The sequence below is a fragment of the Dermacentor silvarum genome, chromosome 3 (genome assembly GCF_013339745.2).
Source record: "Dermacentor silvarum isolate Dsil-2018 chromosome 3, BIME_Dsil_1.4, whole genome shotgun sequence".
Classification (NCBI taxonomy): domain Eukaryota; kingdom Metazoa; phylum Arthropoda; class Arachnida; order Ixodida; family Ixodidae; genus Dermacentor; species Dermacentor silvarum.
Window position 1 is genome coordinate 1,288,684 of NC_051156.1, and position 12,562 is coordinate 1,301,245.

Consider the following 12,562-nt stretch of genomic DNA (forward strand, 5'->3'; position numbering starts at 1 on the left):
GATGGTTCCGGGGGGAGTGAAAACGTTCTTTTTTAAACTACATACTAATACCTTGCCTGCAAAAGCATGGCTAGAAGAAAAAGGGCATTATTTACCATGGGGTACTAACTGTTTAATTTGCAAGAAACCAGAATCTATAGAACATGTGTTTCTAGATTCTTGGAGTGCGGTCTTCTTCTGGGACATTATGCAAAGAACTATTAAAAAGAATTACCGTTAACACCCCATGGTATTCGATACTTAACTACAGGGCACGACAGTATACCTTATGACACGTTCTTTCTCCTCGGCCTTCACAGCATCTGGAGAAACCGCATGGCTGTAAGGAATTGTGACATTAATCCGAGAACAGTAAACTCTTACTTTACTGAAAATGTGCGTAAACTTCGTGAAGTGTTTAAGAAATTAGGTTATGAAGATGAACTATTGTTCTTGATGGATGCTCTTGTCAAAATGAAAGTTTTGTAATCTCAACCGCAAGTGAAACATCAGCGGTGGGAAAGTGAATATTGTCAGCTGATGCAGTAGTTTGTATTATTGTTTTTGCCGAATGTCCGGAAATAAAGGGAAAAAAAGTGGCTGTATGGCTGAGTGGTTGCGGCGCTCGCTTCGGGATTATGCGTGCGCGGGTTCGAATCCCGCCCTGGCTACATTTTTTTTCTTCATATCACGCTTTTTCTTTTGTTTTCCTGTCTGTTTGCCAGCGCGGTCGTTTGAACCCCGGCGCCACGGCGGAAGCCGTGGTGCCGGGCGCCGCGTAGCAACACCCCAAATAAAAAAATACTGCTCCAGTCAGGTAGACTGCTCCCTCCGTGATAGTGAGATTATATTTGGATCATCAAAACAGTGATGCGTTTATTTAGGAATACCACCGATCCCCTAACAGCAGCAGGCTAGTCACCCCCAACCCAGCGTGTTCTCCGTCAACGCCTCCTCCGTTCCAACGGCGGTGGCTAGAAACATGGTACGCGCGAGCGGCGCAGCGCGGCGCCAGCGGTCGAGCGCTGTACGGGGGCTGAAATAGAAATACGCCGCCCGAGAAGCGGCGCTCGCGCTCGAGGGGAGCTTAAAGTCTTTCGGGGAGCTAAACCCCAGGGGAGCGGTCCCCGGGAGCCGCCGCAGCCGGCGGTTCGGAGGGAACGCCATTTATTTTAGTGCCGCAGGCGGAGACGAGGAGGCGGCCGACCACGGCCGCCTGGACCACGGTTACCACGGCCGCCTGGATTCGTGCGGCCGACTCTCCTGGGTGTCGGGAGATGGCGTCGGCGTCGTCCTTCCTCTCCGAGCAGGGTGGTGTGCTCGGCGGCTGCTTGCGGCGGGCGACTGCTTCATCCTCCTCGCTCTGCGCTTCGCGGGTGGTGGTGGTGAAAACATTCATTTCGCTATAGAGGGACAGGAAGTATGCTTGGACCAGCCCGTAAGGGACTGGTCCTTACAAATACTGGGTGGAGGTCCCTAGTTCGGGACGCCAGTGGCGGTAGCCGCCGCCCGGGCGCGCCCAACTAAGGCTTGTTGGGCCTGTAAGTCGTGGCAGCCGAGCAGGGTCGCCTCCCAGTCTTCCCGGGTTGTGTTGGGGATGGGGGGGATGGCCGGGTTGGAGGGGCAGGCCCACACCATGTGATAGGTGTCTGAAGACACCGCACCACAGCGTGGGCAGTTGCCACTAAAGGAGGGGTCAAAATGCTTTAGAACTGCCGGGCACAGGAAAGTATTCGTTAGAAGGCGGAGAAAGAGCCGCTCATCCTCCTTCCTAAGGCCTTTAAATGGGCGGGGGTAAAGGCGATGACTATCTTGATAGTATAATGTAATATCTTTAAAGGTATAGGCCGGATTAAAATCGGGTTCCTGATCGGGTGGGGAGGAGAAAACAGCCCGGTGAGAGAGCGCGCGGGCGGCTGCGTCTGCTGCCTCGTTTCCTGCTAACCCCTGATGAGCAGGGCACCATATAAGGTAACGGTGTGCGGGGTCCGTATCCCGTATGCAACTTTTGTAGATGTGATAGGCTAGAGACGGGGTCCAGCCTTGTTCGACGTTCCGACAGGCCCCTCGTGAGTCGGTGATTATGTATTTTGAATCGGAATGTGAGGCCGCGAGAGCGATGGCGACTTCTTCCGCGTGTGTTGCATTGCGGGCTCTAAAGGTGAGGCCGTTAACTGTGTTGTTGTGAACTACCGCCGCCGTGTACCATCCCCCGTGGTGAGGACCGGAGGCGTCCACGTAGTAGACACCTATTTTGTTGCCATAATGTCGGGCTAGAGCTTCCGCGCGCGCCAGGCGCCGGCCATTATGATCCTCATGTGACATGTTAGTTGGAACAGGTCGCACGTGGAGGGCGCGTCTCCACAGTTCTGGGATGCGAAACCTATCATCCATGGGAATGGTGTGTTGGATATGGAGTCGAGCAAGAAGGCGGCGACCTGACTCCGTTTGCGACAGGCGTGTGTATTGGTTTGTGAGGTGCGCTTCCCGGAACTCCCTGAAAGTATTCACCACCCCAAGGGCCATAAGACGGCTGTTGGACGTGGTGACGGGGAGGTCCAGTGCACGCTTAACAATTTTGCGGAGGATGACCTCAAGGGCCTCCTTCTCTTGTTTCCGTAGGTGAAGGTAAGGAGTCGAATAGAGAATTCGACTCGTCACGAAGGCGTTTGCCAGCCGCAAGGCATCCTTACTTCGTAACCCCCCGCGTTTGTTGGAAACCCGGCGGACCATGCGGCCCACCTGGTCCCCCACCTTACGGAGTTTGGCCAATGTAGTATCTGGCCGTCTGTGTTTGTGGATGTAGAGTCCGAGTACCCGGATCTCTTCAGCTTCGTGTATGGGACCACTGTCAATAGACAGAGAGATTTTAGTTGTGCACTTCGGCGAGGGTCGGAGGTGCACAAATTCTGATTTTTGGGGGGAACATTGAAGACCGCAGCGGCGAGCATAGTGGTCTACTATCGTCGCCGCTGTTTGCAGGCTGGTTTCAATGTCCGCTATGCTGCCGTGCGTGGCCCACAGAGTGATGTCATCGGCGTACAGGGCGTGCTGTACGCCGGCGACACCACCCAGCTGGGCCGGCAGGTGCATCATGGCCAGATTGAAAAGTAGTGGAGAAAGTACCGCGCCCTGGGGTGTTCCCCGCGTGCCGAGTAGGTAAGGACCGTGCTCTCTGTCTTGAATGCGGATGTAGGAATGTCGATCCGTGAGAAATTGGTGTATGTATCAGAATGTGTTGAGGCCACAGTCGGTCTGATTTAGGTGAGTGAGTATGATCTCGTGTGTTACGTTGTCGAATGCCCCCTTAAGATCCAAGGCGAGTACTGCTCGATCATTATGGGGGCATTCGAGGGAGTCAAGGACTTCCCGATTGAGTTGCAGGAGGACATCCTGTGCGGATCTGTGTGGGCGAAATCCGAACATGGTGTCCGCAAACACATTTTTGTGTTCAAGATATGCAGATAGCCGGTCCCGCACCATTGTCTCCATTAGTTTGCCCACACAGGAGGTGAGAGAGATGGGGCGGAGGTTATCTGTGTCAATTGGTTTGCCTGCTTTAGGAATAAAGGTTACTAGAGCCGTTTTCCAGTCTATTGGCAGGGGGGTGTCCCCGCGCCAAATTGCATTAATGTAGTCGAGGAGGGACTGGTATGCCGTGTCGGGCAGGTTCGCCAGAAGCTTCACGGTGACCTTATCCCTTCCCGGGGCAGTGCCTCGTTTCATTTTGGGAAGGGCCGCCCGCAGATCATGGAGCTGGAACGGTTGATCCAGTTCCGTGTTCTCTCTGCCTGCATAAGAGTACGCAGACCTACGGGAGTCTTGAGCTGTGCACAAATACTGGTCCCGGAGTTTCTGTGCCAGTTGAGTTGTGTTGCCAGGGAAAGCGTGCACGGCTCTCTGCAAATGTTTCTGTGTTTCGGTTCGTGTTTGAGTTGGGTCAATGAGGGCTCGAAAGAGGCGCCATGTGTTGCGGGTGGACATTTGTCGCGCGGCCGTGTTGCATCTATCCACCCAGTTGGAGTCGGCGAGTTGGGCCGCGTACTCGGCCGCTCTCTGGGTGAGCTCGGAAATTCGAGCTTTAAGCTTTGTGTTATGTTTCTGGCGTCGCCAGCGGCGGACGAGGCTGCGACGGGCTTCCCAGAGGTGTAGGAGGTGGTTATCCACGTCCGTGACTGCCTCTGACAGCTGGATCTGAGTTTCATGTGAGCGAAGGTGTTTCAGCAGGTGTTGGGACCATGCTGAGTAACCCTGCTCGGAAATGGGTGTGTTATCTAATGTGTCAAAGCTTTGCCTAAATGTGGTCCAATCTGGGATACGGGCTTGTGTTTTGGAACGCTTGAGGGGGCGTGTGTAGAGTGTAGTGTTAAGGATGCAGTGGTCGCTACCGAGGGTTTCCTCGGTGTTGAGCCAGTCTGCGTGTCTTATGTTGCGAGTGAAGGTCAAGTCCGGGCACGTATCTCGTGTCACGGAGTTTCCTAGTCGGGTTGGGTGGACGGGGTCCGTGTGGAGGGTGAGGCCCAACGTAGACGCAAGCTCCGCCAGCTTACGTCCGCGCAACTCCTCTCTGCGATACCCCCACAGCTGACTGGGAGCGTTAAAAGCGCCCACAATCAAGAGGGGATCGCGACCCGTTACTCTTAGCGCGCGGCAAAAGAGGTCCGCAAAAGTCACTCGCTTGAGTTTGGGAGAGCAATACACGTTGAGCACATGCAGTGGAGGGTCCCTACGGCGGAGTGGTAGGATAGTCACCATTACATAGGAGTACTCGAGCTGTAGGTCGAGATCCACTAAGTTGGCTGTGTATGCTTTGTGTACGAGAAGACAAGACGCAGGATCCTGTTGGAACATCGTGTAGTTTGGAAGTGCGGCGCCCAGTCCTGGCTCCTGGAGGGCAATCACTGCTGGTAAAGACTCGAAGGTTTCAAGGTATAGGCGGAAATTGGCCCGCTTAGTACGGTTCTTAAAACCTCTACAATTCCATTGTGTTATTGATGTTGAAATGGCCGAATTGGAAGTGGGGGAACGCCTTTGATTAAGGTGTCTCGCCATGGTTAGAATTTTGTAAGGGGGAGGAGGAGGGAATGGCTGCCCCAGAGCCAGCTCTCTGCGCCACCAAGGGGGTGATGACAGAATGAGCGGGGCAGTTGTCCTTATTCTCCGACTCATTGATCAGACAGTTGAATTTTGAAGGACGGGATACGTCCTTAACGGGCGCCAACCGGCGGAGGAGGCGGGGGTTGTCCATTATGTGTTTTGAGATCATCGCGGGGACGGCAGCCATGACCTTGATCAAGATCTGGTCCATGGCGGTCTCGATCATAGATCCCAGTTTGGAGGTAAGGCGCTCCTCCATCGCGGAGATGGTTGCCACGAGGGCAGGCGAGAGCTCCGCGTCGCTCTCCATAGCGTCCGAGTTCTGTGGGCTCGGAGCAGCGGGCGCCAATTTTGATTCTAAATTTTGAATTTTGTTGAGCAAAAGCTCATTTTGTGCCCGGAGCACGTCGATCTGTTTTTTGTATTCCGCGTCGAGCTGGGAGACGGTGGGAGGGGAGGAGGAAGGGCGGGGGGAGGAGGAGACAACCCTAGCCCAGCTGCTCACCTGTTTGCCGTGTTGAGGCGTTGATGCCCGGGCGCCGGCAGCGCCATCTGTCTTGAGGGCCGGGAAGTGGCTGGTGTCCTTGCCGCTGGGCGGCGGCGGTGGGGGCGCCGTCTTCTTCCCGTGCGCTGACGTCACCGACAGGGGAGGAGGTGACCGTGTTTTGGGGTCGGCGGGGTCGGCGCCGTGAGCACCACGCGGCGCTCCGCCATTGGCTTCTGTAGAAAGCCTACATACGGGACTTCCGTCTAGAGTGGTGTCAGCCTTTGACACACCACATGCCGCCGGCCGCCAAAACATAGTTGCCCGAGAGAGACGCAGCGCCATCTTGGTCCCCACACCAGTTTGCTCTGTGCTTGCCGCCGTGAGCCGTGCAGCGGAATCGCGTTTAATCCTCGTCTAGGCAGCGTCGAAGGCTGTGGAAACGTGTTAAATGCGGTCAGCGAAGCCTGAGGAGCAAAAATGCCTGGTTGTTGCGTACCTCTGTGCACTAACCACTGCAGGAAGGGCGTGCGAATGTTTCGCTTCCCAACCAGCCCGAGCCGAAGAAAACGCTGGCTCGCGCAAGTGAAGCGAGACTGCTGGGAGCCCACCACCGCTTCACGTGTTTGCTATGTGAGTACTGTCTGTTTTCCTCGTTGTTTTTCTTTCGCTGTAGAATAAGCTTTATGAATTTGACCGTCTCAACGTATCCAGATAATCGAACGTGTCGTTTCTGGGATTATGTGTCGCGAGTAGGAAGATCACCTGTAGTTTCAAGAGCTTTTTCACCTGGATGTGTTGACCATGCTCGCGCCGGCTTTCCACGGGCGTGAAATTGAGCCGCGTGGTGCTGATCACAAATGTGTCTCGACTGAGAGGCTAGGCGACTAGTCGACGTGGTGCTTTATCCTGTCGTAACAGCGAGTAGCGAGGATCACTCGAGCACGCGGTTGTCGATAAGATATGTGCAGCCCGCGCTCTTTTTAAGACGCGTAAATTGACGTGTCTTCTTTGACGTCGAGTCACCGCTTCCATCCCGACAAAATATTTACACTACTGAATGGAACTTCTCGCCAAAAGCCCTGAGTTGGTAGTTCAATGAGCGTTTGAAGCTGCATCGGCACTTTTACTATTGGTGTGCTGTTGCATCTATTTTGTGCACAGAATGATCAAGCTACGAATGCATAATGGGAGAACACGTTTGAGGACGGACTTCAGAGGCAAATGTGCACATATAGTTTTTATCAGTTGTGAACTACATTACAATGAACAGTCGAGCGCCCGCTTCGCGAACTTGTACGGCTGAAAGATTTTCCTTCTAATGCGTCTTGCGTGCAGCCCCGTTCGGAACGTTCACGTGAATGCACTTACTTAATTATGCTAACGGCCGTGTGGTGACATTTATTGCAGGCTCATTTCGAAGATTCAAGCTTCGAACAGAAAAGGCAAGATGGCTTGAAGAAATTGAGGACAGATGCCGTTCCAACAGTTTTTGCTTTTCGAGGTAAGTACGAAGTGAAGATTACGCTACGTTTTGTATAAGACTCGTTGAATAATGCGACATTGGATAGGATGTATCTCCCTTGTCTATATTTGTTTTTATTGTTTTCAATTGTGCTGTTATTTGACACACGATGGCCTTAAACATGCGAGTTTGCTTCTGATGGAGTCATTTGCGCTGTACGTGAGTGCAGATAAGACTGTGTGGTCTTTCTTTTTTGTATTTTGCTATGTATGGTATACTACTGTTATTTGAATCATGAAGCCGTATTGTGAGTGATCATTTGCTTTTACTGCCTGTCGATGTTGCTTGTATATAGAGGCATGAAATTCACCCATAATTGGTCATATAAATTGAGTGCCTCCGTTTCAGTGAAGCCTTAACAAAACTTGTTGTTGGGCTACGGCTTTGCCACTACTGCCTAGAGAAATTTTAGAGGCGTACCAAATTAGAAAGAAAGGTAGCGCCTGTATAAGTGATACGTCTGTTGTATTGCGCGGTAAAGAATTGCAGTGCTTAGATATGATGCATTAACCAGTATGATTGGTGATATGCATGGCTGCGATCGTGATGTGCAGTGCGCTTGCGCAAATTGACTTTGCTGTATACATTAAGGGAGGTGAATCAAGATAAATATTAGTTTAGAGTGGCGCTTGTCTTGTGTACTGTGTGTTCTTCTGTGTCGTCATTTTTGATTACACTAACCTGTTTTCATCGTCAGTGAACCATGGTTGAAGATTTTTTTTCGTAAATATGGGCTTGGCAGATTTGGTACTTATGCTACTTCATTCTAAATGCTAACAGCCTATGCACATATTACTGTTTATTCCAGCCGCCCCCAAACATCGGAAGCCACCAAAGAAGCGCAGCTGTCCTGTGCAGCCTTCCTGCGATGCCACCCCTGCAACTTCCCCGGAGCCACACCAGCCTTTAGATAGCGATTCGACTAAGGTGGATGACAGTGCTCCAGTGCCAACCTTAGTTGTAGAAGAAGAATCTTGTCATGCCGGAAATGAAAACGCTCATGAATTGACATCTGCGATGGCACCGTGCTTCTTCCCACAGCACCCCAATGGCATTCCTGTTCCAAACAGCACGAACAGTGTTGGTCAGTCAAGCGATGTCAGCGCCACACATCAACCATTTGGAGGCAATGCAGGCTCATCTTCGGTGACCATCGGGCAAGAAAATGCAGAGTTACGCAAGAAAACTAGTGATCTCACTCGCAAGTACATAAACTTGCAGAGGGTTCACGATAAAACAAGGTTGAAGCTACAGAGCCTGAGAAAAAAAGTGTCCTCACTTGAAAAAGGAAGTGTGCGCACTGAAATCGGCATCATTTATCAATGAAGACCAAGTGAAATCTTTCACAATGAAGACAACGAAGGGCCATAAGTGGTCTGAAAAGACCATACGAGTGGCACTTCAGATAAAACATGCGTGTGGCACAACAGGCTACGAAATGCTGAGATCTTTGTCGTACCCGATTCCGAGCAACAGGACCTTGATCCGAAGGCTTCAAAACATTCGCTTCCTACCTGGCATTCTCCATGAAGTGTTTAATGTTTTAAAGCACAAGGTAGAGGCAATGGAAGATATTGAAAAGGACTGTGTCCTTTTCATGGACGAGATGGAGATAAGTCAGGGCTTTGATCACGATCGGTCCCTTGATTGCCTTTTCGGTGGCACTACATTGCCTGAAGCGACTGCAGATGTTGCTAACCACGCCCTTGTATTCATGGTTGGAGGACTGAGCACACGGTGGAAACAAGTAATTGCATATCATTTCACTGCACGCTCAGTTGATGGGAAAGCTCTGAAGGACCTCGTCTTCAATTTGAACTTGGTTTCAACATCACACTAAGAGTGCTTGTTGTTACAAGTGATATGGGAGCTGCCAACCGTGCAGTCTGGCGCCTTCTTGGCTTCTCAAGCCATAGGCACTCTGAGACTGTGTGCTCTGTTTCACACCCACACGTTGAAGGTAGGCAGCTATATTTTATGGCTGATCCAGCCCACGTCCTGAAGAATATTCGTGCTCAACTGCTCCGTGTGAAGACATTCACTCTAGGAGAAGCAACTACACGTGAGCACAAGCTTACAGCAGGAACTGTGAACATAGACCATGTCGAAGCTGTTCTCACACATGACAGAGACAAGGAGCTCAAGATTGCCAGCAGGCTCTCCGACGTCCACATCAGCCTTGGACACTTCACGACAATGAAAGTGAACATTGCTGTTCAAATGTTCCGTGAGGCTCCACCGGCTATACGTTATCTGATTAAGCAAGGAATCTTACCTCCTGAAGCGGAGGCGACGGCGTCGTTTTTTGAACTTGTCAGTAGGTGGTACACCTTGATGTCGTCACGGCATCCAGTTGTTGCTTTGAGCAATTTCGATCTTTCCAAACACAAGGAAGCAACTGAACTCCTTGGACTAGCTTGTGCCACCTTCTGTGGACTAAATATGGGACTTACTGCACACTAGAAGCCGTCACAAGCTGGCCTTTTGGTGTCAACTACTGTTGTCCTGCGTCTTTCTCATGAGCTTCTGAACAAGCTCAATTACAAGTACTTGCTAACTGGTAGATTGTCACAGGATTGTCTCGAAAACATCTTTTCTGTATTGAGGCTCAGAAAACCTGTGCCGAGCGCATATGATGTCAAGTGTGCCTTAAAGCTTATCTGCGTTGGCCAGTTTGTAAACACACCGACATCATCTAGCTATGGTGTTGATGACAGCACGCACCTGGCTGACCTTCTTGACCCCAGTTTCAAACAGGATCAAGTGGAAGGTCAGGAGCCCGAGGAGCTTGAGAACTTGTTTGTTTATGCACTTACCACAGAAGAGTGCGATATCCTTGCGTACTTGGGAGGCTTTTTGCTGAAGTCAGTCATCTGTTTTCTTGGAGAGTGCAAAGACTGTGAAAGAGCCCTGGTTGGCGATGCAACAGGCCAGTAGAATGCTCTTATACAGCTGAAAGAGTATGTCAAGAATAGCGGAAAGCTCATCCAGCCAAGCCAAACAGTGATGCAAGTTTTAATCGAATGTGAGGAAAACTTTAAGACTTTCGCAAACATGAATGAGATCCTGACTCTCAAAGCTCCATTTACAGGTATCCTGAGTGCCTTGCGGAAGTCTGTGGCTATGAGATTAGGGTGTTGTGATGCGCATGAATCAAGGGCATGCAAAATGCTCCTTGAGAAGTATGTGAGGACAAGACTTAAGATTCATCTCCGACAGCAGCATGCGCAGAGGGTGAACGGACAGTCCAGCAAAACCTGTGCCGCTGCTAATCTTATCTGAGCCGTGTGTGGCGTCTCAGTGGTTAATTTAATGCTGCTGTGGTTGTGTGATGTGTTTGCAGAAGTGTTTGACGTGTGCCTCTGGATGTCTCTTTAACGCCTCGAGCAGGTGGGGCATTCACTAAAATGTTTCGCACCAAAGCTTTTTGTTCATTGCTTAGTGTACTGAAAAACGGCATGCTTCCATGCGTTCTAGCTGCTAATATTGACTTTACCTGAATGCAGCATCACTAGTATCAGATTAACTTTCTTTAATGCTTGTCTTTTTCGTATGGCTGTAACATATTTTGTTGACAGATATCATTGGCAGTCTTGATTTCAGTGATGTGTTGTATCCTGCGACTGCACAGTTGTGCTGAGAAAATATGTGAGAATACTTCGAAGGCGTATTGCTATTGCATAATCAGAAAGTGACTATGTGCACCAGAATTTAATGGCGCAAGAATGTAGGTTTGTATTGAAGTTATGTGGTATTGTGTGCTCCGCCTGGTACAGTGGCAGTGAAAGTTTGCATAACCGTGGTCTCCTGTGACGGCTTTACTTGAATTTATATTCTTTGAACTGGCATGAACTTTTTGGCTTTATTACTGTTTGACTCATGTTTTGGTGCTTGCTATGCGACATTTATTATGCACATATGTTGTTTATTCAAAGCAACTAATCTTTTCGTATTCATTTTCGCCAAAGAAAGATGGTTTAAAGCACATAGTTTTTGTTGATTAAATGAATGCTGTGTAGCTCCTTCAAAGAAATCCTCTGCAACACGCACCCCTTTCGTGTAATTTTGTTGCATCGCAAGTGTATGGGAAGACGCTGAAGAGTTGGAATTAATCAATGGAACATTCGTGGTGCCTCCAAGCAACATGTAAAAAATATTGCGGCTTTATTAAGACAGTCTGCACTCGGGTGGCCATGATGGCTTATGGGCGACTCACTGCAAGATTCAGAAACATTTCACTTCGAAGAACATGAAAGCTGTTGCGGAGGATTATGTGAGGACCTGTCACAATTTTCATGCTATTCGTGCCAAGTTCCACCCAAAATGAAACCAGTCAGTCATTCCTTGATGTTCAGATGTGCCCTTCGAAGTTGTCAATCTCGATTTTCTCTCAACTCAAGAAGAATCGAGAGGGTGTGCACCGGACTCGGTCTTTTATGGTGGCTTTTTACCAGTGAACATGTATGGCGGTGGCAAAGCCCGGATAATGTGAACAGTGTCATCATAATAATGGAAAGAGAGACATTTAGACACACCAGGTGATTGTTTCTGATAATGTACCTGCATTCCACAGTGAGAGCATCCGACGGCATGCAGGAAAGCATACCACCCTGAAAAGCATGCCTTAGCGGAGCTCCTCATCCGTGACTTCAATACCTTCATTTATGTGTACCCCGAATTTCGTGGAGGATGCAAGTGCACCCTTGAACCAGTGGTGAGACATCACATTCAATCTCACACGGCTGGACTTGGCCATAGTCCTATGTTTGCTGCCCTTCAAAAGACGCCATGACTGCCAGTAGATTACGAAGGTACATGGAGCACTGGTTTGGTTAAGGTGGCTTCTCTGTGAGAACTGGTAGGGATTGTGTGCTTGCCTGTAACGCTATAAATGTTACCTTATGGATGCTACAAGTTCCTTTAGAATGTTTAATGTTTGTTTCACTGTAGGTTTTTGAAACATTCTTATAGGATGCAGCCTGTCTCCTGTTTTAGTATCACTTTAGTTGAGATGCAGACTATTTGCAAAGTGTTTTCCGAGGCTGATCATGTAACCCAATAAATATGCTTGTTCACATGTGCACGTATTTGTTTCCATTACTGAACTCACCCAGAGGAAACTCATTTGGTGGTATGTCTCTGAATGACTGTTTAATGTACTGGGCTTGGCAATAGTTTCATTTGCCGAGAAATCTAGTTACCAAGGTCAAAACAAAAAAACTGTTGTGGCTGGTGGTGGATGCAGGATGAAACTTTTTTTTGTGCAGCATTGCAACGTATAGCTTGCACAGCTTTAAAGCACAACCAACTACTGCAGGAGTTTCACAAAAACAAATAATCTCACTATTCACTAATGCATTCACAATATAATACAGTATTAGAATCAACAAAAAGGCTTTAGCTTTCGCATCATACGGAACGTATAATTCAAAAGTATGGCTCCGTGATTTTTAATTCATATTTTAATAAACATTTCT

At 49.5% G+C, this 12,562-nt stretch overlaps 1 pseudogene; it reads left to right on the forward strand.

Annotated features, from left to right (window-relative positions):
* The first annotated feature begins 8,102 nt into the window (after window positions 1–8,102).
* Window positions 8,103–10,445, forward strand: LOC125943993 (uncharacterized; annotated as a pseudogene).
* Window positions 10,446–12,562: the final 2,117 nt, after the last annotated feature.